This window comes from Anabrus simplex, chromosome 1 (genome assembly GCF_040414725.1).
Source record: "Anabrus simplex isolate iqAnaSimp1 chromosome 1, ASM4041472v1, whole genome shotgun sequence".
Classification (NCBI taxonomy): domain Eukaryota; kingdom Metazoa; phylum Arthropoda; class Insecta; order Orthoptera; family Tettigoniidae; genus Anabrus; species Anabrus simplex.
In genome coordinates, this window is record NC_090265.1 from 1746847846 (window position 1) to 1746875660 (window position 27815).

The window sequence follows — 27815 nt, forward strand, 5'->3', positions numbered from 1 at the left end:
ACCTTAGCCAAGAGGCCAATCCCCCACTTCACCAAATCCAAAGCTCCTTCCTTTTAACATCAAACCTCTCCAAATCCCCGAACCCCGCCAAATCTCCTGGCCAGAGAGAAGGCGTAACCTTCTAGGTGGCCCGCCCCTTCCCTTTGGGAAGGGGAATGAAAACTTCCCCCTTGGTCCTTGGTCCTCCATGGTATGCACTAGCCAGCATCTTGGTAGGTGTGCTAGGTACCAACTGATGAGCCCAGCCTAGCACACGAGGGCGAAATGCTGGAAACCAGGAATGAGTTAGCTGGAAAATTTATAATGTCCAATAACAGACCATTTATATTGGTATTATAAATTTACTCACTCAGAACAAATATTTCAGATTCCCTATGGGAATCAACATCTGTATCATCCGATGGCCAAGCAGGCATCAATTTTTGATAATGAGACGAAGTCTCTCATACTGCATTGGCACTGCCGGTGGCTACAATTAGCCTATGCAGTGGCCTCCATGGTATGCACTAGCCAGCGTCTTGGTAGGTGTGCTAGGTACCAACTGATGAGCCCAGCCTAACACACGAGGGCGAAACGCTGGCAACCAGGAATGAGTTAGCTGGAAAATTTATAATGTCCAATAACGGACCATTTATATTGGTATTACTAGCTGATGTACCCGTGCTTCGCTACGGGATTCTCAGAAAGACTGACTTTGTGGTTTTCCTAACTGAAATCAACATAGGTCATTACAAAAACATAAGTATGAATGTAACGATTAAAAGCAATGCTATCATATAAAATACTCTATCAAATCGAAAACCGCACGTTTTATCACTTTTAACTAACAATGCTGCGGTTAGATTGCGGTGCCAATCTAATAGCCCAAAGTTCCAGAGCTGGGATGACCAGGCCGCAGATTGCCATGAACACTCATCTGTCATTATTCCGCTAAATGTCCATACTGTTCATTCCAATCAGTGCCTCAGAAAAGGGATTGAATTGTCCGAATGCTATGATGATCCAATGTGTTACGTACCAGTAGTATCAGAAAATTTATAAACCAGGGGAATGGAATGCTAAAGAAGAAAGTTATCTAACTCCCCAGCTACTTCCCATCAATATTCAGGCAGGCTGTTACACTCTGTACGACTGGGCGAGTTGACCGTGTGGTTAGCGGTGCACAGCTGTGAGCTTGCATCCGAGAGATAGTGGATTCGAACCCCATTGTCGGCAGCGCTGAAGATGGTATTCCGTGGTTTCCCACTTTCACACCAGTCAAACGCTGGGCCTGTACCTTAATTAAGGCTTAAGGCACACCTAGCCCTTTCCTTTCCCATCGTCACCATAAAACCTATCTATGTCGGTGCGAAGGAAATCAAATAAAAAATACTCTGTACGCAGCAGTAATCCTATCTACCGGAGATGAGGGGCAACAGAAGACACAAAGCACATCATGACAAACAATGGTCAATGTAATGTTATTGTTGATCAATGTTATGAGCTTTCTATATTGTAGGCCTACAGATTCAGTTTTCTTTCGACTCTGTGATTTGTAAAATATTTTATACCGTAAACTGTAGTTTCTTATTCTCCGACTTTACATACTGATTTTCATTACATACTGTTTACCCATTTTCTCGTTACTCGGCGTTGATATGGACTTAGTAACAAAAATCCAAATTCATGAATATCTTTGTGATCATAGCCAGTACGGTAACAATGTATAAGACATGAATAATAGGAAATGTAATACTATATAAACTTAGTTATGTAGCATTCATCGATTACACTTCTAATAAGAAATATTTGGGAATTACATTTTAGGCCTTCCCCTAAACTACCATTTCACTCAGCGTAAATAAAATAAATTTACAACCTAGACTATAGCGACTTATTTCCTGACTTTGCATACCGATTTTCATCAAGATAGGACGACTACTAACAACAATATTTGAGAATTAAATTTTAGGCCTTCCCCTAAACTACCATTTTTCTCAGCGTGAATACAATTATTGATAGCCTAGATCAGGGATGGCGAACCTTTTCCAACTAGTGTGCCATTTTAAGTCTGGTGTATTATTCTCAACTGTTGACTGTGCCACTTGTTATTTTCCTTTAAGGAATGCCCTCTCCCTCCCTCCCCCGGCGACTTCCTTTCCGAATTCCTAATTATGTTTCATAATATGTTATTTATTTACTGATTTATTTATTTATTTATTTATTTATTTATCTATCTATTTATTTATTTATCTATTTATTTTATTATTTATTTTATTTATTTATTTATTTATTTATTTATTTATTTATTTATTTATTTATTTATTTATGTTGTAAATACATTTAACTGTATGTTCCGTGCTCGTATTTTGGAAATACTGCAAAAATACATTTTTAATACTGTAAGTTTTGAATATACATATTATTTGTAAATAAATAAATAAATAAATAAATAATAAGCACCAGTTGTAACACACTTCGTCATTAAATACTACTAGCGGGCAAGCTGGCCGCGCAGTCAAGGGCGCGCAGCTGTCAGTTTGCATCCGGGAGATAGTGGGTTCGAGTCCCACCGTCGGCAGCCCCGAAGTTTGTTTTCCGTTGTTTCCCATTTTCACACCAGGTAAATGCTGGGGCTGTATCTCAGTTAAGGCCACGGCGGTTTCCTTCCCACTCGTAAGCCTTTCCTATCGCATCGTCGCCGTAAGACCGATCTCTGTCTGTGCGACGAAAACAAATTGTAAGAAGATAAATATTATTATAGATAAAAACCAAAAACACTAATATTGCCAATGGACTTCCCTTCCTGCATTAGCTTCATTATCTTTCCATGTTGTCGTAGTTCGTATGCTCAACAATTTAACTAATTTCTACCTCATTACGTTTCCGCAAGTAAAACAGAAGAAAACAGCTATCCTTGCCTGTAAGGTCACATCCATGCTTTCATCAAAATATACTGCATACATCTGGGATTTGTTCACCTTAGCTTTCAATTGCTCCAAAACTTCTTCACCATTCTTATTACAGCAGTTCAGCTGGCTGGCATTCATTTCATTCTGTTAATTATTTGTAGTTTGTTAGGGAAGTTTTCAAATAATGTGTCGGACATCAGTAAGGAAGTTTATTTCAAGAACTCCCCGTCAGAAAGCGGTTTTCTATGCATGCTGTAGTTTGCAGTGAGACAAATGGAAACACTGCACTGATATTATTCCTTGGACGAAAAGATGATACAAAAGAACTAATTTGCTTTGTGTAATGTTCGATATTTTGTGACACGAACTCTCTCTTCTTTCTTCTTTTGGCATGGAACAAACATATGAATGATTAGTCTCGAAATGTCGCTTTATATTAAATGTGAGGGACACAATATTGTTTTCAAACACAGCCAACACATCTTTCTATCAGTCCGAATTACCTTGTCCACTGTTCATCCGGCAACCTTTGTTAAGATTTTGTTATTTTCGGCACCGAAAACATGCTTGTGAGGTCCGTATACAAAACCACCAGAAAACGACACTGTTATCTCACTTGACTTTCGGACCTATCAGTGTAGCAGCGTTGCCATATTGCACGTCCGGATGGAACTAGTATTGAGATTTTCGATATTTAGTTCTTACACGTGAATCACTAAAATATATGTATTGTCTGCAGTACAAGACGTAAACATTATTATGTTCATGAGGCGTGCCACCGAAATCGTGATCGCGTGTCACTTAGTGACACGCGTGGCATAGGTTCGCCATCCCTGGCCTAGATTGTAGCAATTTATTCCCCAACCTTGCATACCCATTTTTTTTAAAGACGATCACTAATAACATAAATAGTTGAGAATTCAATTTTAGGCCTTCCCCTAAACTACCATTTCACTCAGCGTGAGTAAAATGATTTATAGCCTAGATTGTAGAGGCTCATCCCCCGAATTCACATACCGATTTTCATTAAATTCTCTTCAACCGTTTTCTCATGATGCATGTACATACATACAGACAGACAGACATTACGGAAAAGTAAAAAGTGCATTTTCTTGTTACTATGGACATGACCGATACAGAAATACCATTATTTTCAAATTCTGAGCAATGTACAGACAAAACTCTTATTTTATATATATAGATAATATTCGTTATCCGAGATAATGTTGTTTGTGAATACAAACTTAACTGTTATCTCGGATTACATAGCATTAAACTAAGATAAAAGCCAACTCCACGAACTTGTAAGTAATTTTTTCTTTTTGCTAGGGGCTTTACGTCGCACCGACACAGATAGGTCTTATGGCGACGATGAGATAGGAAAGGCCTAGGAGTTGGAAGGAAGCGGCCGTGGCCTTAATTAAGGTACAGCCCCAGCATTTGCCTGGTGTGAAAATAGGAAACCATGGAAAACCATCTTCAGAGCTGCCGATAGTGGGATTCGAACCTACTATCTCCCGGATGCAAGCTCACAGCCGCGCGCCTCTACGCGCACGGCCAACTCGCCCGGTTGTTGTAAGTAATTTAGGAGAGGATTCTAGTGATGCAAGAGACAACGAATCTTCCCATCTACAGGGAATCGAGCCTATCGCAAGTTCAGATTAATGAAATACCTGTCACGCAAATAGGCCTACTTGCTCATTTTCATGGAAAATATATTTCATAGCAGTGATATTTGCGTAAAGACCACGTGGACCTCGCGGAGTGATACGAAATATTTGTTTATGCCTACGTTACTCTTTTGATGGAAGGAATTATAGTCCATTTCATTTTTTTCAAAATGAGCCTTTTTAAAATGAGGGTGCAGGCATTATTCGACGGCGGGGATTATTCGGGTAAATACAGTATATCAATTATCCATTTTAGACTTTTAATTAGTTATATCATCTCTTTTGATTAAAAAAAAATGGCCGGTTAAACTGGCAATATTAAAATAAAGGGCCTATCCAGCAATTTACCATACTAAAATATCGGTGCAGTAACTGCAGTCCTTTTATGATGTCCTTGTACAAACCACAGCCATAAAGCATCATTAATGATTTTTTTCAAGTGTGTCTAATAGAAGGTTTTTTTTCTTTCTGAATCTACATGAGTACAGTAGTGCTGCAAAGAATTACGATTGTGCTATTAATCATGTACCATACTTCTCCCAACTTCTAATTCACTAAAAATTAACTGCACATTTCACCCTTAGAGTGAAGGACGTAATGCAAAGAATGGAGTGGGGATACTAACTGACAAGATCTTAGACGACTACGTAGATAAAGTGGACTATATAAGTGATAGAATAATAAAGATACAGTTAAGGACAGGGAATGGAATAAAGGATTTCATCCAAATGTATGCAACCAAGACTCGAAGCAAAGAAAAATATACGGACAAATTTCTGGAGACACTGGAGAGAGAAATAAAGGATGTGGAAGTGACTATCATAGGTAGACTTGATGCAATGGTGGGATGTGACAGAAAAGGAATGGAAGAAATAATTGGACATTTTGGATGTGAAAAGAGGAATGAAGAGGGAGAGAAGTGGGTAGATTTTTGTGCAAGAAATCAGTTAAGTGTGGACAATGTGTGGTTTAGGAAGAAGAATAGTAGAAAGATTACACAATATGGACATCGGAAACAGAAGGACAAAGACAGTAATTGACTACTTCTTGGTGAAAACAACATATCATACACAGTTGTTAGAAGTAACAGTCTCAACAGAAGCAACCTTTGATGGAGACCATAGAGTAGTAGTAACAAAAATGAAAGTAGAAACAATAGTAAAAATGAAAAAAATAATGGAGAAAAAACTAAAAGTACAGAATTTAAGATGTGGAAGCAAAAACAAAAACCAAAACAAAATCAAATCAAATATAAACTGAGAAAACCTATACTGTACTGTACCATTGCACTATTCTTAAGGTAAGATTCTGGTTATATCAGAATAAATGTGATTGCCCGGGGCGAGGTTACGTAGAAGAAATGGATCCACAGTATGCCATAGAAGTGTGCATTGACCCGATATCAGAATAGAGACAATCATCACGGCAGTGAAAAGGCAAAGAAATGGAACTTGGATTGTTGAGCCAGAGCCAAGCCAACACTGAGAACAAAATGAATGCAATTTTAGCAGATAGATGTACTAAAAGCAAGAGTTGATTAAACAAGTGAAAATTCAAGAAAAGAAGAGAATTATATGAGAAGAATATATCAGCAAGAGTAATATATTGAGATCTCGCAATGTAGAAAAAGAAATATCAACCGAGCAAAGTATTTCGTCAAATATGAGGCGATATACTACCAACCAACTTGCCCTAAGACGCTTATACTATTAAGAAGAACAAAGCAGAACAAGGCTACATTACGCAAATAACACTGTCGAGTTACTTAAAACTAGCATTATAAAGAATTGAGAGAGAATATAAAGATCAACTTAATCAATCTTGAAAAGAAAAGACAAATTGTAATTTTAGTAGGCCTTAAGAACGTCATTATGCATCAAGTAATGTCATATTTATTTTCTATTCCTGCGATCGTGCAAGAGAAGATGGCATCGCACTAGATGGGCAAGGAATGACCTGGAATTATCCACGGCACGCCATAAGGAGCCGAGACCAGAGGTGATGGCAGAACCAGCTGCCAGTCACGAGAGTCCCACCCACCAGCAGCACCACGTCTAGACCATCATACAGGCGGTCACGAGATAAGTTTCTTGTTTAAAAAATCTTTACATGTTTTGACAAGAAATAATGCTTTGAGTTTATCAGTAGTCGATATATATTCTCAGTGTCATTTTAATCTGTGAAAATGTCCGACTTATTGGCTGAATGGTCAGCGCACTGGCCTTCGGTTCAGAGGGTCCCAGGTTCGATTCCCGGCCGGGTCAGGATTTTACTCTTCATTGGTTAATTCCAGTGGTCAGGGGGCTGGGTGTTTGTGCTGTCCCCAACATCCCTGCAACTCACACACCACACACAACACTATCCTCCACACAATAACACGCAGTTACCTACACTTGACATGATATGGATCCGATACAGTAATATAGGAATATGTGAAGAGTGTGTGTCGAGAGAGGCCATTATTAAGAAGAGGCAATGAGAATAAGAAGAGATACAAATTAAAATGTATAGTTACGAACCATGTGACCTTGCAGCGGTGGGGAGACTTGCGTGTCCCAATGATGCAGATAGCCGAGCCGCAGGTGCAACCATATCGGATGGGTATCTGTTGAGAGACCAGACTAACGAATGGTTCATCGAAAGGGGGGTAGCAGCCTTTCGGTAGTTGCAACAGCGGCAGTCTAGATGACTGGCTGATACGGCCGTGTAATAATACTCAACATGGCTTAACTGCGTTGATACTGCTACACGGCTGAAAGCAACGGGAAACTACAGCCGTAACTACCTCCCGAGGACATGCAGCTCCCTCTGTATGAATGGTGTACTGATGATGGCTTCCTCCCGGGTAAAATATTCCGGAGGTAAACTAGTCCCCCATTCGGATCTCCGGGTGGGGACTACACGAGAGGGGGCGATCATCAGGAAGATGGATACTGACATTCTGCGAGTCGGAGCGTGGAATGTTAGATCGTTGTGGTACGTTAGAGAATCTGAAAAGGGAGATGGATAGGCTAAAGTTAGATGTAGTTGGTATAACTGAAGTACGTTGGCAGGAAGAACAAGATTTTTGGTCAGGCGACTACAGAATTATCAACACAAAATCAAACAGGGGAAATACAGGAGTCGGTTTAATAATGAATAAGAAAATAGTGCAGCGGGTAAGCTACTACGACCAGCATAGTGAAAGAATTATTGTCGTCAAGATAGACACCAAACCAATGCCCACCACAATAGTGCAGGTCTATATGCCTACTAGTTCAGCGGATGATGAAGAAATCGAAAGAATATATGAGGAGATATAAGATTTAATACAATATGTAAAAGGTGACGAGAATCTAATTGTGATGGGAGACTGAAATGCAGTGGTAGGCCAAGGAAGAGAAGGTAGTACAGTAGGAGAATTTGGATTGGGACAAAGGAATGAAAGAGGAAGTCAGCTGGTTGAATTCTGCACTGATCATAATTTAGTCCTTGCCAATACTTGGTTCAAACACCACAAACGACGGCTGTATACGTGGACGAGACCTGGAGACACTGGAAGGTATCAAATAGACTTCATTATGATTAGGCAGAGATTCAGAAACCAGGTGTTGGATTGCAAAACTATCCCAGGAGCAGACGTGGACTCTGACCACAACTTGTTGGTCATGAAATGCCATCCGAAGTTGAAGAAATTGAAGAAAGGAAAGAATGCAAAAAGATGGGATCTAGACAAGTTGCAAGAAAAGAGTGTGAGGGATTGTTTCAAGGAACATGTTGCAAAAGGACTAAATGAAAAGGCTGAAGGAAACACTATAGAGGAAGAGTGGAGAGTCATGAAAAATGAAGTCAGTAGGGCTGCTGAAGAAATGTTAGGAAGGAAGAAAAGATCAACTAAGAATCAGTGGATAACTCAGGAGATACTAGACCTGATTGATGAACGACAAAAATACAAGAATGCTAGAAATGAAGAGGGCAGAAAAGAATACAGGCGATTAAAGAATCAAGAGGATAGAAAGTGCAAGGTAGCTAAGGAAGAATTGCTGAAGGAGAAGTGCAAAGATGTCGAAGGCTGTATGGTCCTGGGAAAGCTAGATGCTGCATACAGGAAAATCAAGGAAACCTTTGGAGAAATGAAATCTAGGTGTATGAATATTAAGAGCTCAGATGGAAAGCCACTTCTAGGGAAAGAAGACAAAGCAGAAAGATGGCAGAAGCATATCCAACAGTTGTATCAAGGTAAAGATGTAGATAATTTGGTTCTGGAACATGAAGAGGCTGTTGATGCTGATGAAATGGGAGACCCAATTTTGAGGTCAGAGTTTGACAGAGCTGTGAGTGACCTCAATAGGAACAAGGCACCTGGAATTGATGATATTCCCTCTGAACTACTGACTGCCTTAGGAGAAACCAGCATGGCAAGGTTATTTCATTTAGTGTGCAAGATGTATGAGACAGGAGAAGTCCCATCCGATTTTCGGCAGAATGTTGTTATACCTATTCCCAAGAAAGCCGGTGCTGACAGGTGTGAAAACTACCGCACCATTAGTTTAGTATCTCATGTCTGCAAAATTTTTAACGCGTATTATTTACAGAAGAATGGAAAAACAAGTTGAAGCTGAGTTGGTAGAAGATCAATTCGGCTTCGGAAGAAATGTAGAAACACGTGAAGCAATCCTGACTTTACGTCTGATCTTAGCGGATCGAATCAAGAAGGACAAGCCCACGTACATGGCATTCGTAGATCTAGAAAAGGCATTCGATAATGTTGATTGGACCAAGCTATTTATGATTTTGAAGATGATAGGGATCAGATACCGAGAACGAAGAATTATCTACAATCTGTATAAAAATCAGTCTGCAGTGATAAGAAACGAGGGCTTTGAAAAAGAAGCAGCAATCCAGAAAGGAGTGAGGCAAGGCTGCAGTTTGTCCCCTCTCCTTTTCAATGTTTACATAGAACAGGCAGTAAAGGAAATGAAATAGAAGTTTGGAAAGGGAATCACAGTCCAAGGAGAGGAAATCAAAACCTTGAGATTTGCCGATGATATTGTTATTTTATCTGAGACTGCAGAAGATCTCGAAAAGTTGCTGAATGGTATGGATGAAGTCTTGGGTAAGGAGTACCAGATGAAATTGAATAGGTCCAAGACAAAAGTAATGGAGTGCAGTCGAACGAAGGCAGGTGATGTAGGAAACATTAGATTAGGAAATGAAGTCTTAAAGGAAGTAGATGAATATTGTTACTTGGGTAGTAAAATAACTTACGATGGCAGAAGTAAGGACATAAAATGCAGACTAGCACAAGCAAGGAAGAGCTTTCTTAAGAGAAGAAATTTGCTCACTTCAAACATTGATATCGGAATCAGAAAGATGTTTTTGAAGACTTTCGTGTGGAGTGTGGCATTGTATGGAAGTGAAACCTGGACGAAAACTACCTTAGAAAGAAAGAGAATAGAAGCTTTTGAAGTGTGGTGTTACAGAAGAATGTTGAAGGTGAGATGGATAAATCGAATCACAAATGAAGAGATACTGAATCGAAATGGTGAGAGGAGATCGATTTGGCTAAATTTGACGAGAAGAAGAGATAGAATGATAGGACACATCCTAAGACACCCAGGACTTGTTCAATTGGTTTTTGAAGGAAGTGTAGGTGGTAAGAACGGTAGGGGTAGACCAAGGTATGAATATGACAAGCAGATTAGAGCAGATGTATGATGCAATAGTTACGTAGAAATAAAAAGGTTAGCACAGGATAGGATGACATGGAGAGCTGCATCAAACCAGTCTATGGACTGATGACTCAAACACACAGTTACGAAGTTATGGAGCTGATACGAGAATGATACATGAAGTAAATGAGAGTAGATTATGCGTCATGAATGGAGAAAAGATGGAATATTACAAGTTATGTTGATGCAAGCTAGGATCGCATATATAAGTAGTGAATAAGAGTGTATCTCATCAAATAAATACATAGTAACATAATGGCAATGTATCTAACCTATGTGAGGCAGATGATGTAGAGTCACAACCATCTAATAACATCCCTACCAAAAAAAAAAAACATTATTACACTTGGAAATAATAAATTTAAGCTTATTATAGATAGCTACACCCTTCTAATTGAATCAAAGCATAATTATATCAGTATAACGGATCAATGCAGATATATAAGGTCATATGAATTAATTTAGGTTGTACGAGTATTATGTGTTCAAAAGGAAGTAATCCCTATGCTTATTGATACCTACGAAAATTTTCATTTTCATTTTCATTTCAATCAATTAAAGTTATGTAGGACACATTTTGAGGTTGTGAATAACTTATTTGAACAAGAATTTGACTTTAGGATATACCATGAATGATAGAATAAATATAGGATATCAGCAACAGATTTTGCTCAAGGTAAACAAACTTATTGAGTCGTCCGAAGCTTATTATGAAATAAAAGATCCGATGAAACAATTTGGAAAGGTTGTCAAGTTAACAATTTAGCAGTGTTATTAAGCAAGTAATTTAGATGTCAATTGTATCAAAGAGAAGGATTGGAGTTTGAAGACAAGAGAGATGAGAATCTCACATCAATTGTAAATATTAATTTATCATTTTTAAAAATTCTCGACATTATGATCATTTTCTCTTCCTACATTCCTTTCATCAGTTATTTTAATATTTTTAGTTGATAATAGTCACTGGAGGTATTATTTGTAGATTATGGTAGAATAAGCCGTAACAGAGTTAAGGACATGCATATTTTTTAATTACTCTATCAAACTACTGATACGTCGGATGGAGACGTCTATATCATCTGATGGCCAGGCAGGCATCAAATTTTTGGAAATGAGACAAAGTTTCTCATAGTGCATTGGCACTGCCGGTGGCTCCAAGTAGCCTACACACTGGCCTCCACGGTATGCACTAGCCATGCGTCTTGGCAGGTGTGCTATTACCAACTGATGAGCCCAATTTAGCACACTGGGGAGAAACGGTGGCAACCAGCAATGAGTAAGCTGGAAAATTTATGATGTCCAATAGCGGACCAACTACATTGGTATTATAACCTTTTCCTGTCCGATGGATCATAGGGAAGCTAGCAAGCACCTGATATTGCCTACATACTACCAACATTCCACCATTATAGTCTATGATAGAAAGAGATTTCTCAATGACTTCCTCAGAACCACCATTTTTCAGTTTTTTTAAATAGTAAGCTGCATAGATATGTCAGTATGTATACTGGAAAGAACACAATAATAATAATAATAATAATAATAATATTTGTTTTACATCCCACTAACTACTTTTTAATGGTTTTCGGAGACACCAAGGTGTGGGGATTTAGTCCCTCAGGAGTTCCTTTACATGCCAGTAAATCTATGGACATGAGGCTAACTTATTTGAGCACCTTCAAATACCACCAGACTGAGGCAGAAGGGTAGCGCCTCACCCATCTGAGCCACTCAGTCCGGCGAACAGGACATAACTAAGACAATGGAACTTGATTAGGCTCTCATCTACCGCCACATCGCGTCCCACATAATAAATTCTCAGGAACTTTGCTTCCAAATTGCTAACCATTGGTTGAATTTAAGGAGTTTATCAGTCTGCTCAGTGAAATTGTCATCAGAGAAATGAAGATCATAACTCATTGTTGCACTGAAAATTGGGGTTTCAATTACTTTCACTGTACTCCACTATGACCTGACATTTGGTTTCTTTACTTGTCCCATAAGGATATACAATGCAATATAGGCTTTCATTTCGTCAACAGTACAATCACGCCATAATATACGAGGGTTGGGGCAAAAGTCATGGCAACTATTTTTTTTTTTCTTGAAGATACCAGTCCGGTTGGAAAATGTGACATATACAGGCGAAAGGACAAGGTGTTAACTACATGTGTGGACAATGAATAGCACTGAAATATCATAACACACTAATTTATTACGGTAGTATACAGGGCAATATGGCCTTCCCGGTGCAAAAGAATGACAACACAGTACACATAAAGTTGACATGACAAACCTGGGCCTAAAGACCCTCAAAGTAGACCCCTGCTACTGACACCACACGCTGCCAACGATGTGGGAGGCGCTGAATACCATCTGCCTCACCATGTGTGAATCGGGTCACCTGTTGGCGCACAGCATTAGCAATGTTCTCTCGTGTTGCAAACCGCCTACCACATAGGGGTTCCTTAATCTTTCGAATGAGATCAAAGTCACAGGGTGAAATGTCGGGAAAGAACGGTGGGTGCTAAAATTCTTCCCATCCCCAACGTCGCACTAGCTGCCCTACACACTCTGCTTTGTGGTTTTGCATTGTCGTGCAGAATTATTGCACTGTCCACAAGATCCGGACGTTTCTCCCAAACGCCACGTCATACCTGTGGCACCAGGAAGTCCCTGTAGTACTGTGCGGTCATTGTTCTGCCATGTGGAACAAAGTGGCAAACAATGATACCCCTGACGTCATACGTGACGATCACCATCAATTTGACTGGGGAAGGATTTTCGACGGACCTTCTAACTCCTTGGTGATCCAGCATGTTGCCACTCCGCGGACTGACGTTTCAGTTCTGGTTCATATGCCCTGGCCCCAAATTAATCGATGGCGATTATTCGTGACAAGAAATGATCGCTGTCCTGTTGCCAGTGTGCAAGGTGTTCAGAGCATATTGCATAGTGCAACCACCTCAGAACTTCCGCCAGTGCATGCAGTATGCACCGCAATGCGATTTTGCGCAGCTGCAGTTCATTATGCAATATCCTGTGGACGGTGCATTTCTCAATGCCATTTTCCCTCTCTAACTCCAGTAGAGTCCATCGTCTGTCTTCATCCAGGAACTGCTCGATTACGGCACGTGCCACGTCGGTCCACACACTGACAGGTCGTCCCGAATCTTGCTTATCACTGGTTGACACATGTCCTTGCCAAAACTTTCCTACCTACCGTGCTACTGTACGGTATAGTAGGGCATTATTCCCAAGGGCTTCCACTAATTCACTGTGACATTCCATCGCATTTCTCCCTCGGAGAACGGCTATTTTGATGTAAGCGCACTGCTCAACATGGGTTACGTCCATCTCGCACGACACTCACCAACTGACTGATTTCACAGTCCTTGCTGCGCCACAACCAGCTATCACAGAGCCATCTGTTGTTCTGCATTCACACTATGCCTGCAAAACTTCCACACGACACATATACGTTTGTGATCCGTTCACATATCTACAAGGAAAAATATAGTTGCCATGACTTTTGCCCCAATCCTCGTATCTGATTTCAGTCTACTTTTGTTATGATCACCCAATAAATGCTTTGCATTGTCGATGGTTTCTATGGTGATCATGTAAAAAAAACTAGAAATTCTAATACGCCAATAACAGTAAGATTATTTCCTAGCCTCTGTGGCACAGTAGCATTCACACCACGAACTGCAGAACATGGTATATGTTTTATTTTGTTATCATCCTGCACCCATATCCAGTCCATTGGCACATGTACATCACATTTATCTTCTCTTTCCTCCTCTTCCTCTTCATTTACGGCACTATTCAATTTGTAAAAAATGAATTATTTTACTACCACCTATTCAATACAATTCCAAATGTTTAACGTATGAGTTAAAACATTGTTAAAATACACTGACTGACAGAGCAAATGCAACACCAAGAAGGAGTGGTTCGAAAGGGATGAAAGTTGGGGAAAAAACAGAGACGGCACGGACGAATAATTGATGTTTATTTCAAACCGATATGCAGGTTACACAATGCGCACGGCATCGACTCAGTAGGATGTAGGACCACCGCGAGCGGCGATGCACGCAGAAACACGTCGAGGTACAGAGTCAATAAGAGTGCGGATGGTGTCCTGAGGGATGGTTCTCCATTCTCTGTCAACCATTTGCCACAGTTGGTCGTCCGTACGAGGCTGGGGCAGAGTTTGCAAACGGCGTCCAATGAGATCCCACACGTGTTCGATTGGTGAGAGATCCGGAGAGTACGCTGGCAACGGAAGCATCTGTACACCTCGTAGAGCCTGTTGGGAGATGCGAGCAGTGTGTGGGCGGGCATTATCCTGCTGAAACAGAGCACTGGGCAGCCCCTGAAGGTACGGGAGTGCCACCGGCCGCAGCACATGCTGCAAGTAGCGGTGGGCATTTAACGTGCCTTGAATACGCACTAGAGGTGACGTGGAATCATACGCAATAGCGCCCCAAACCATGATGCCGCGTTGTCTAGCGATAGGGCGCTCCACAGTTACTGCCGGATTTGACCTTTCTCCACGCCGACGCCACACTCGTCTGCGGTGACTATCACTGACAGAACAGAAGCGTGACTCATCGGAGAACACAACGTTCCGCCATTCCCTCATCCAAGACGCTCTAGCCCGGCACCATGCCAGGCGTGCACGTCTATGCTGTGGAGTCAATGGTAGTCTTCTGAGCGGACGCCGGGAGTGCAGGCCTCCTTCAACCAATCGACGGGAAATTGTTCTGGTCGATATTGGAACAGCCAGGGTGTCTTGCACATGCTGAAGAATGGCGGTTGACGTGGCGTGCGGGGTTGCCACCGCTTGGCGGCGGATGCGCCGATCCTCGCGTGCTGACGTCACTCGGGCTGCGCCTGGACCCCTCGCACGTGCCACACGTCCCTGCGCCAACCATCTTTGCCACAGGCGCTGCACCGTGGACACATCCCTATGGGTATCGGCTGCGATTTGACGAAGCGACCAACCTGCCCTTCTCAGCCCGATCACCATACCCCTCGTAAAGTCATCTGTCTGCTGGAAATGCCTCCGTTGACGGCGGCCTGGCATTCTTAGCTATACACGTGTCCTGTGGCACACGACGACACGTTCTACAATGACTGTCGGCTGAGAAATCACGGTACGAAGTGGGCCATTCGCCAATGCCGTGTCCCATTTATCGTTCGCTACGTGCGCAGCACAGCGGCACATTTCACATCATGAGCATACCTCAGTGACGTCAGTCTACCCTGCAATTGGCATAAAGTTCTGACCACTCCTTCTTGGTGTTGCATTTGCTCTGTCAGTCAGTGTATAAGTTGAGAAAAGTTTCGCCCCTTCTTATGGGGCATCCTCAGTCATCAAAACCTCAATTTTACCAGGTACCTGGTTAAAAATTATTCTAAAATATGTTGCAAAAATGACATATGTTAAAGGAAAATTTACAGAACATCACAAGGAATGTTTTATACAAGTATTCGTTATCGTATTAGAGTTTTAATTAATTTAGAAACATTGTTTGTAAATTTTGGAGTTCAAGTTACTAAAATGTCAACGTGAAAACAGCTAACGTCAATACGAACTAAAATGATGATCTTTTCATCAGGTAGTTACCAAAAGAACCGTACATAGAAGGCGGTGAAAAAAGAATGACAAATGGAGATTATTTAAACCCATTATAAGAAAGAAGATTTTTTTTCCTAGGACATTCATTCTTTAATCTGAACTTCAGCAAGCAAGACGTAGGCAAGTACAAGTAAAGAAACCTGTTTATTGTAATTAAACATCTAATATTGACGGAGAGTATAATTCGCGGCAACACGCACGACATCAGCTGCAGAAATTAAATTGCTGCGTGAAATTAAACGACCAGCGAAAAGAATTATGAAGATTGATACAACGATACGTCACGACTTGACTTAGAAGACCTATATTTGTCCGATACTGCTTATTACAGACAGCAGAGAAATCACATTCGCTTTCCAAGCAAGAGGGATAGTTATTACCTCTCTCACCTTATTTGAAACTACTATATTGTGATTAATCGTCCCAAAGCAGAACTTACATATCATAAGCATTCCAAAACAGATATTAATTGTAAGATGACGACACTAAGTAACATATTTTATTATTCTGTTCCAAACGCACAAGATTCTACTATGATGCTGTAAAAGGACGAAGGCGATACTAGTCGGGCTATGGCAGCGCGATTCGATGTTGATACTCCAGGATGATTAGAGATAAGATGGGAGGAGCTGAGATGTACCCATACAGCTAGAAGAGAACCATGGAGCGAGGTCTACCTTTCCAATGACCAGATGCGAGATGGCAACAGGATTCAATAAGTAAAGTTAAGTCCTCTATGAGTCATTTTCGTAAGTAAAAATCTTTCTTTATTTGGCTATGTGATAATATGTTTTGTGACAGTGTGAGCGTGTGCGTACATATACATCGAAATGAGGTTATAGGAGTATGTATTCATCTGCTATTAATGTCAAATCCACATGTAGGCATAGTCAACCAGTGATAACCGTTCGTAATATTATCAATGTGGTGTGAGAGAAGGTAACTCGTATTTTTATCATTATCAGTGAAGTGTATAAAGTGCGAGATAGATGTTAATACACATGTGCGATGATTTCATCAGGCTAGTGAGTTAAGAGATCGTATTTAGGAAATGTCTATGGTGAAATATGAAGTAGTACAGCTTAGAGTTATGATACATTTTTCTTTGACACTATGAGAGTAGGAATAATGTTATAATATGAGAAGATTGTGGCACATATGCATCGTGTTTAATGAAATGATGTGCTTATAATGTATTGAGATGTTTATTACGTGAAGTATGGAATGATAATTGATGAATAAGAATGATGATATAGGCTGATGATGATTAGTGATAGTAACATTTGTTTTTCTTCGAGAGATTGGTCATAGTAGTCTTATGTGAGATGATGTTATTTTCAAGTTATGCATTCTGAGATATATATTGAAAACGTACTACTTTCAATTGCTGATTCTAATCCTAGATACACTCAAGGTAGCTTAGCATACGATCTCAATACCATCAGTGCAATGTTATTTTGAGTATTAAGGGTCATCAAACGAGCCATGAGGCTAACGATAATAATAATTTGTCCTTCACTGAATTATTTATGACAATTTTAGAGAACTCTCACACATGATAACCTAATTTCTGATTTTGTTTAAGCAAGTTGACATATCACTGGAGATCTAGTTACTCATATAAGGATTTTTTTTTGTTGAAGATAGAGTCTTCTAAAAATGCCAGATTTTCTACCTGTGGTATGATTTGTTAGAAAATTAGCAAAATACACTTGATAATGCTACTTTTAGCCAAATACGCACTTAAATTAATTCTTAACCTTGGATTAAGATAATAATTTCTAGGATTTACCACATAAGCCATATGACTATATTATTTTAAGATCAATTACGACTTAGAGCGGACATGACTTTGCTTATGCTGAGGTCAAATACTAAGAAACAGGATGATGCAAATACCACCTAAGCATATATTAATGAACTGAAGTTATTAGAAGATTGCAAATGATTTTCGGTTGTGTATGGACACAAAATATTAAGTACAGCACAGAATGACATTCGTTTTGCTAGTCATGTATGAGTTAAATATTAATTGACAGAATTTTTAAATTATTTTGAGGAGCAATTTGGCTCAAGAAGAAGAGATTCCAACTCTTAATGAAATATTTATTAGACATTTCAAACTGCGTTCTACATTCTTTTGAACAACTGTGATCTGGAATAATGTACATATTAATTAATGTAACTTTCTTTTCATTTTCATCTAGCTAGATGCATCTAATATTTTCAATGTTATTTAGTATATTTTGCTTAACCAATACTTTTAATTTTTCAACTGTTTTTCTGGACATTATCTTATATTTTACTTAAATATTTTCAAGAGGCCAAAGTGTTAATAGACTGATAATTATGGCCTAGGTTTTAGTTACCTGCTACTAGCTTTCCAAACTTAATTTTTCCTTTTACTTCAATTTAGCAGTGACAGACCACTGCATACTGAATTAATGGATCAACGAAGATCGAATAACTTTAATTCCAAGCATCTTAGTTTGACAAACAAGAATTCTTAGAGTACTACGAGATTATTTACTCAATATGAGATATTTCAATGAGGTTGTAGGTGAACCTGTTTCCCAATATTTGAATTGAGCAATCAATAAATGATGAATGGTGAAACTTCACAATTCTTTTAATGTCTACTTAGGATAAGAATTAGTTGTAAGACTACAATAACTTATTCTACCTGCGATTTCTTTGGCGACATATATGGATTAGTTGTAAAACCGTATTAACTTATTTTATCTGCAATTAATTTAGCGACATGTGTATATGGTATCTGACTGATAGCGTGTAGGAGACGTCCTTCGACGTAGGTTGAGATTTACCATAAGTTCACCGGTGTACTTTCTCAAGCGGAACTCATAGCCCATAAACGTTAATCAGCAAGAATTACTTATAGTAAGAGCTAGTCTGGATCTCATGCGTCCTCACCTGGACGCAGGAACGGTGCAATACGTTAAACATTTTGAACTGTATTGAATAGGTGGTAGTAAAATAAAATATTTTTTACATATATTATATGGTACTTTCAATATGGACCTACAATGATTTTCATTACTTGAATAACTATTCAATTCATCATCAGAAGTAGAACTAATACTACTCACTTCACTGTTACTTTCATTGACAGAATTATAATTATCATCATTTTCAAGCAAAGATTCGATATCTTTTTCTTTCAGCCGCTGACGAGCTACCATGTTCGTTTATTTGTGTCAAAGTCGAAGACTAACCACTTGAAAATATCGAATGAAACCAAACTATCATTGATTAGAATATGAAAAGAGATGTCAATCACACATATAATGGAGTCACAACTGTCTCCATCTATTGTGGAATTGGTTAAATTGCATCGTAATGCGCGAACACAGAACAGTTCCGTGGTTCTACCTCACATCCATAGTAACGGAGCATGGAACAGTTCCGTGACTCTGCGCCAATGGGTTAAAACTAACTTCCTTCATACTAGATGTGATTATTGTTGTCCTATTCATTTATATTCTGTCTCATGCCAGTCATTTACACTGACTAAGCAAATGTCATGGGATAGCAGAGCACTGAGGCGTGTTGTCTTCGCACCACACGCCCCCTGTGCCAGCGGCAGTTGTACACGAGACCTTGTGAGCAGTGGCTGTGCATGTGACAGGTGTAACATGGAATCTCGTCGTGAGCTGACTCCGTTCGAACAGGGTATGGTATTACAAACCATCATTCTCGTCATCATTCTGTACTGAAAAATAGCTAATCACAAAGTTTATACAAGGAGTAAGTTAGTTTTCCGTTTCATTCCAGATTGACAACATTATTTACTACAGACATCCACGCCTACAGGAGGCACTTTCTGGTTACACGAAATTGTCGTCCAACCTACCTTCTTTTATTTGGATATTTTAGCAGCGTTTTACGGCAAATTCTTCAATGTTTTTTAGCACTTCACGACATACTACGATTTTTATCCAACTTTCTAAGACGTCTTAAACTATACCACCTCCAATTCAACTACATATTTCCATCCTTATTTTAAATATTGGCCTCAAACATGAGCATATACTGTATCTTTTAACCGTTTTGTTCTTATCCTGTGACGCATTATTTTTTATACTCTGTTTTCCAAATGTAATATATATTGTTCAACCTTTTGACCCATTTCAGTGTCAGACATGGATTACTTTTTAAAAACAATGTGTGACAATTACTTTTAGACAAACATTTCATTTTTTTCAAAGTGATTTTAGTATAAGTTCTGTTTTATTCAATATTTTTGTACTGTAAACATTTTGCATTCACAGTATTAACACTTGTAAATATTCATCAATACATTTTACATAAATTATTATGACTCCTTAGACCATGTGTGTTTTAAGATTGACTGAGGCTGATGATGCCCAATAAACAGTGGGCGAAACATGTACCCTTCAAATTTCTGGTAATTTCCATGTGTATTTAACCACACTATAGTAGAATAAATTGTACTGAATAGGTGGTATTAAAATTACTCGTTGTATAAACTTTGTGATCAGGGTATGGTAAATACAAAGTATGATACAAGTGTTTATTTATATATCCACCTATTCAATACAAAGAGATCTTTTTAGAAATTAAATATTATTACAAAATGTTAAGGGACAAGTTTCGCCCATATTAAGGGCATCATCAGCCTCAAATTCAAACCTGTATGGTGAAAAATCAGGATCCTGATTGCTCTTACAAGCCATAAAAAGAGGATATCATTATAGGTGTCAGTCTAAACATACAAAATATTAGAATGTCCTTGGCTAAAATTGCAGTATCAAGCTGCATGTCATAAGTTCACATGAATATACTTTCCGGAGCGTTGAAAAACTTGTTGGGGTAGGGCAGTAAACAGCTCAGTCTTTATAATGAAACAGAAATGTGCCTCCTTGAAGATGATAAGAAAAAGCAATGCTGATACACTGTTACAGATGTCAATATCGTATGTTGTGATAAGACAACAGATCTCTTAAATGGCTGTTCAGCTGCCTATAGTCTATTTAACTGGCTGAAGGAGTGAAAGTCGAATGTGTTATGATAAGATAACAGTCTTCCTTATGTAATTGTGGGAGCAAGGAAAAAGCATTCGGTTGTCTATAGATGTATTTATCTTATTTGAAGGACAAAAGTCGAAGGTTTATCGACGTTGATAAAGCTCTTTGGTGTGAAGTCTTTAACAAGAGGAGAGTGAATGCTTAGGAAGGTATTTTTGAAGAGAATGTGGGTTTAAAGAAAGGTAAAAACATGGAAAATGTATAAAAACACTTACCCTTTCGTCTGTGAAGATGTAAATCAGTTATGGAAAGGTTAGTTGAAGAAAAATTACGTTATGTGTAGGTTCATTTATTTCTTTGACTGTTAATGCAGTTGCTATGGTAGCGTTGAATGACTGACACTTGTACTTCTGGTATTGTATCGATGTGAGATTGGCGGAGGAGGGTGTGGTTGAGGGGAGGGGGTAGGCGGAGCGTTAAGTTTGTGTGTTGTTGGTTGCGAGAGATTTACATGGTCGGACAGGGAGGGAGTCGTGTTGGGTTGCGGGAGAATTGTGGGGGCGGGCATGAAGGGAGTCAAGTTAGTTAAAGTAGTGGAGGTTCTAGAAGATGTTAACTTAAGATTTTTAAGAATGTAGTTATGTTTTGAATTTAGAGTTTGCAATAATTTGGGTAAACTTTCGTATAATGGATTCTTGACTTCAATTAAATCATTGAGGTTTAGAATTTTGTTGTAGTGTTGGTCCAAAAATATATAGATGGTTTCAAGTTCATTCATCAACTTTCCTTTGTCTACTCTTTTAATAATTGTGAGGTCTCTTTCTATTGTTGTGAAGTGATGTCCTGTTTCTTTCATATGGGAGCTCATTGCTGAAAATTTATTGTGCTTAATGGTATTATAGTGTTCTAAGTACCTAGTTTGAAAACTCCGGCCTGTTTGACCAATATAAGAGGCGTTGCATTGCTTGCATGTGAGCCTGTATATGCCTGATCCTGAGTAAATGTTTTTGCTTGAATTGACTGTGTTGTGATTAAAAAATAATTTTTGGTTAGTGTTTGTTGTTCTAAAAGCTATACTGGTATTTTTGTTTTTTATTAGGTTCAAGATCTGGTGAACGTTTGGATTGTTGTAGGTGAAGGTAACGAATTTGGATTTTTTGGGCTTGTCAGGGATGAGGTTTGTTGTTAATTTGAATTTGACCTTATTTATTAAACGGTTAATCATTTCAGGTTTATATCCATTGATTTTTGCTAAATCCTTTATATAATTGATTATTACGAATGTGTCGTCTACATACCTAAGCCATAAGCTAAGGCCTTTTATTTTATTTATTATTTTATGATGTTCTAAAGAATCTAAATAGATGTCAGCTAAGATCAATAAAGATCTCAATAACAGTACCGATATTTTAAATTATTTAAACAACCTAGACCAAAATATTAAATTCACCAAGGAAGATGAAGTCAGTGGATCCTTAAATTTCCTAGATCTCACAGTAACTCATATTAATGGCAACTTCGATTTTAAAATTTACAGAAAACCTACTCACACCCCATTAACAATCAGAAATTCTTCTTTACATCCTAACTCCCATAAATTGGCCACATTTCACAGTTTAATTTACAGAGCTTTAAAAATCCCTCTAACACCCAAGAACCTTCAAACAGAACTAAATTATATAAAGGATTTAGCAAAAATCATTGGATATAAACCTGAAATGATTAACCGTTTAATAAATAAGGTCAAATTCAAATTAACAACAAACCTCATCCCTGACAAGCCCAAAAAATCCAAATTCGTTACCTTCACCTACAACAATCCAAACGTTCACCAGATCTTGAACCTAATAAAAAACAAAAATACCAGTATAGCTTTTAGAACAACAAACACTAACCAAAAATTATTTTTTAATCACAACACAGTCAATTCAAGCAAAAACATTTACTCAGGATCAGGCATATACAGGCTCACATGCAAGCAATGCAACGCCTCTTATATTGGTCAAACAGGCCGGAGTTTTCAAACTAGGTACTTAGAACACTATAATGCCATTAAGCACAATAAATTTTCAGCAATGAGCTCCCATATGAAAGAAACAGGACATCACTTCACAACAATAGAAAGAGACCTCACAATTATTAAAAGAGTAGACAAAGGAAAGTTGATGAATGAACTTGAAACCATCTATATATTTTTGGACCAACACTACAACAAAAGTCTAAACCTCAATGATTTAATTGGAGTCAAGAATCCATTATACGAAAGTTTACCCAAATTATTGCAAACTCTAAATTCAAAACATAACTACATTCTTAAAAATCTTAAGTTAACATCTTCTAGAACCTCCACTACTTTAACTAACTTGACTCCCTTCAAGCCCGCCCCCACAATTCTCCCGCAACCCAACACGGCTCCCTCCCTGTCCGACCATGTAAATCTCTCGCAACCAACAATACATAAACTTAACGCTCCGCCTACCCTCTCCCCTCAACCACACCCTCCTCCGCCAATCTCACATCGATACAATACCAGAAGTGTCAAGTCATTCAACGCTACCATAGCAACTGCATTAACAGTCAAAGAAATAAATGAACCTACACATAACGTTATTTTTCTTCAACTAACCTTTCCATAACTGATTTACATCTTCACAAACGAAAGGGTAAGTGTTTTTATACATTTTCCATGTTTAACCTTTCTTTAAACCCATATTCTCTTCAAAAATACCTTCCTAAGCATTCACTCTCCTCTTGTTACAGACTTCACACCAAAGAGCTTTATCAACGTCGATAAACCTTCGACTTTTTTTTTTGCTAGGGGCTTTACGTCGCACCGACACAGATAGGTCTTATGGCGATGAAAACCTTCGACTTTTGTCCTTCAAATAAGATAAATACATCTATAGACAACCGAATGCTTTTTCCCTGCTCCCACAATTACGTAAGGAAGACCTTCGACTTTTGTCCTTCAAATAAGATAAATACATCTATAGACAACCGAATGCTTTTCCCTTGCTCCCACAATTACATAAGGAAGACTGTTATCTTATCATAACACATTCGACTTTCACTCCTTCAGCCAGTTAAATAGACTATAGGCAGCTGAACAGCCATTTAAGAGATCTGTTGTCTTATCACAACATACGATACTGACATCTGTAACAGTGTATCAGCTTTGCTTTTTCTTATCTTCAAGGAGGCACATTTCTGTTTCATTATAAAGACTGAGCTGTTTACTGCCCTACCCCAACAAGTTTTTCAACGCTCCGGTAAGTATATTCATGTGAACTTATGACATGCAGCTTGATACTGCAATTTTAGCCAAGGACATTCTAATATTTTGTATGTTTAGACTGACACCTATAATGATATCCTCTTTTTATGGCTTGTAAGAGCAATCAGGATCCTGATTTTTCACCATACAGGTTTGAATTTGAGGCTGATGATGCCCTTAATATGGGCGAAACTTGTCCCTTAACATTTTATAATAATATTTAATTTCTGAAAAGATCTCTTTGTATTGAATAGGTGGATATATAAATAAACACTTGTAACATACTTTGTATTTACGTACATTTCAATACGGACCTAACATGAGAATTATAACAGGGTATGGTAGTCGGTGCCCGATGGATGGGAAGTGCAATTTCGGAAGTGGTGCGGGAATTTGGCTTCACACGATCAACCGTGTCCAGGGTGTATTGTGAATGGTTGAATGCGGGTGTCACCATCAAATTAACGACCTAACGACCGGCCGTCCAGCCACCCTCGAAGACAGTGACCGACGACATCGGAGACGAATTGTCAATAGTGACAGCCGGGCAAAGGTGCAACAAAGCACGACTCAATTCAACACAGGCCGTACTAGACATGTCTCCCAGTGGATAATCCGTAGGAACATGAGTTTTATGGGGTATGGGAGCCGGCGCCGCACACGGGTGCCACTGTAAACCCAACGTCATTGGCACGACGCGCATTTGTCACCAGTCACCAGGGATGGACAATGGAACCACGGCGCAACGTGATATGGTCGGGCGAAACACGATTTCAACTGCACCACGCCAATGGAAGGCACCATGTATGGCGCAGACCACCTGCCTCGAAGGTGTGGTCCAGGGCGCTAGTGTCTCTGTTATGGTCTGGGGTACATTTTCCTGGTATGGAATGGGCCCCCTAGTTGTTCTGGAAGAGACTTTAAATGAATGGTACGCAGTATGTTGAGCTGCTCGGAGACCATCTCCACCCATTTTTGGCCTTCCAGCGCCCAGACGGTTCTGCAGTGTTTCAAGATGATAACGTGCCGCCACATCGCTCCCACGTCGCCCGGGAATGGTTCCAGGAACATGCAGCGGAGGTCTAACGACTGCCATGGCCACCCAGGAGCCCCGATATGAACCCTATCGAGTATTCGAAACCAACTTTCAACCTATTAGGTCGTATTACGTACATTTAGTACGTGTGGAAGAGATGTTAAGTTCAGAACAAAAATGGCCAACCAGACAACAGTGGGATCTGAACCCACAACCTCCCGATTTTGCGTCCTACTATTTACAAGCCATTTTCTAAACCTGACAATTAAAATATCGCTACGTGTTAGAGGAAAAGATTGGGTTAAAACGTTATGTAATTTCATAATTGCGTGGATTTCCCCCACTGAGTTATACTTCTGGATAATTGACAAACCAAAAACTTAGGCTACTTATTTGAACTTCTATTTATACATTTTCACAATATTGGTCTATTATGGGAAAATGTAAACCGTAGCCAAAAAGCCTTGCCTTACTTTTCAGCATCTTTAGGAAACCTAAAAAATGATAGCTCTGGTGTCGTCTTCTTGTTATTGGAGCAGTTAACTGCACTACACACATCGCCTTTCGTAAACATCATCTTAATTTCATTTTCTGTTAATCACTTGTAATGGAACTACCTCACACTAACCTTGCAAATTATACACAACTTACACATCTTAGTAGACCAAAAGCTTGCTGGCCACGTGGAGCACTAGAGTCGCACGAATGAAAAATATGAGCCAAGCTTCGTGACTGTGTATATTAGACTGTGGTATACATTATACATGAACAATTACTATTGTTCTCCAAGACTGACAGAATGGTTGATGGAAAGGAAAACTGACACTGCAGACACTTTACATGTACCCAAAAATATGAGCCACATACATGGACGATTTTTATTTATTTAATCGTATGGTGATTTTAATTACAAATTCATAAGTCCAGGTCCTAGTGTTTCAGCCATTCTACAGCACTTTCTGAAAGATGAAACAGGTCGCTGGGGCTTCCGGAGTAGGTATGAAGAGGGCAGCACAGGATGACATGGTCCATGGTCTGCTCTTCTTCACTGCTTTCACACATTGGAGAATCCATCCAACCCCACTTATGGCATAAGAAATTGCAGTGTCCATGCCCAGTTCTCAGTCTGTTGAGGCGACACCATAGTTTTCTTGGGAGGTCGAATCCCTTCATTTTCTGGGTTGGATTTAGGTTATGAGCGTTTGTTCCAGGGTTTAGATTAAAATTATCCCTCAAGAGTCGGCCGGCGAGTATACTTGCTGGTCTCCTAGATCGAAGTCGTCGTGGCGATGGGTAACAAAATTCCTGGTGAACTGGTAATGAGGGAGATGACCAGATCTTCTTTGCATCCCTCAGAAGAGCTTCCTTTCTCCTCAGGTGGGGTGGTGGGATATGACTAAGTACGGGTAACCAGTGGCGAGGTGTTGACTTTACAGTACCAGTTATGCAGCGCATGGTATCATTCAGCTTAGTATCCACTTTATGCACATGTGAACTTTCCAGCCATACCGGTGCACAGTATTCCGCTACAGAATAGATGACTGTTGCTCACGTCCGCAGGGTTGTACCTATTGATTGCCCTGCACATGTCCCCCGGCTGGTGCTAAGTGAGCAACAGCGACAAGGAGATAAATGAACGACATAATGTATCAAACTTTTGGAAATAACGGTTCTTTTCAGAACCACTCAACAATAGACACTGGACCTTCAGTCCATATTTTCCAACTAAATATTGAAGGCTTAAGTCGTGCCAAGTGTGAATATCTTAGAAAACAGCTGAACAACCTCGACACTGATATTGTCAACATTCAGGAGACGCACACAACAGATGGGCGACTTAAACCAAATTAAAATAATAAGTGAGTTATTGCATCTTTTCAATACAAAATAAATATTGTTTATTAAATAAACTTTTAATGGGACTAGTTTCGACCTATTTAAAGGTCATCTTCAGCCATATCATGTGTGGAACAGAGTATTTGAAACACAGTTGTTTTAAAGATGGACTTAAAACATAGAAGTTTGACACTATGAAAAATTGTTTTTAGAATTTCCTGAAAAACACTTTTGTTGCAAGAAATTAGTTCACTTAACTGTAGGAATATATGAGGAGAATAATAATAATAATAATAATAATAATAATAATAATAATAATAATAATAATAATAATAATAATAATAATAATAATTCTAAAAACAATTTCTCTTAGTGTCAAACTTGTATGTTTTAAGATCATCTTTAAAACCACTGTTTAAAATACTCTGTTCTACAAGCGGTATGGCTGAAGATGACCTTTAAATAGGTCAAAACTAGTCCCATTAATGTTTATTTAATAAACATTTAAATTGTATTCAAAAGGTGGAATACCTCACTTATTATTTTAATTTAGTTTAATCAAAGTTCAATACGGACCCATAAAATGAAATTAATTTCTCTACATGGGCGATTTGTCGAAGACAGGTGCGGTAGCTCGTAGTTCAGCAAGCAAGCAAGCAAGCAAGCTTGAAGCTTTGTGCGACTTGATATCACGACCATAGTCACAGGGCCTCCATTTTAACGCTGAATCCGAACCACATGGAG

At 39.1% G+C, this 27815-nt stretch overlaps 1 protein-coding gene across 2 annotated transcripts in view; it reads right to left on the reverse strand.

The window, feature by feature from the left end:
* The window catches only part of tkv (thickveins), a 156672-nt gene that overhangs the window by 51108 nt on the left and 77749 nt on the right, over positions 1-27815 (reverse strand). The window lies entirely within an intron of this gene.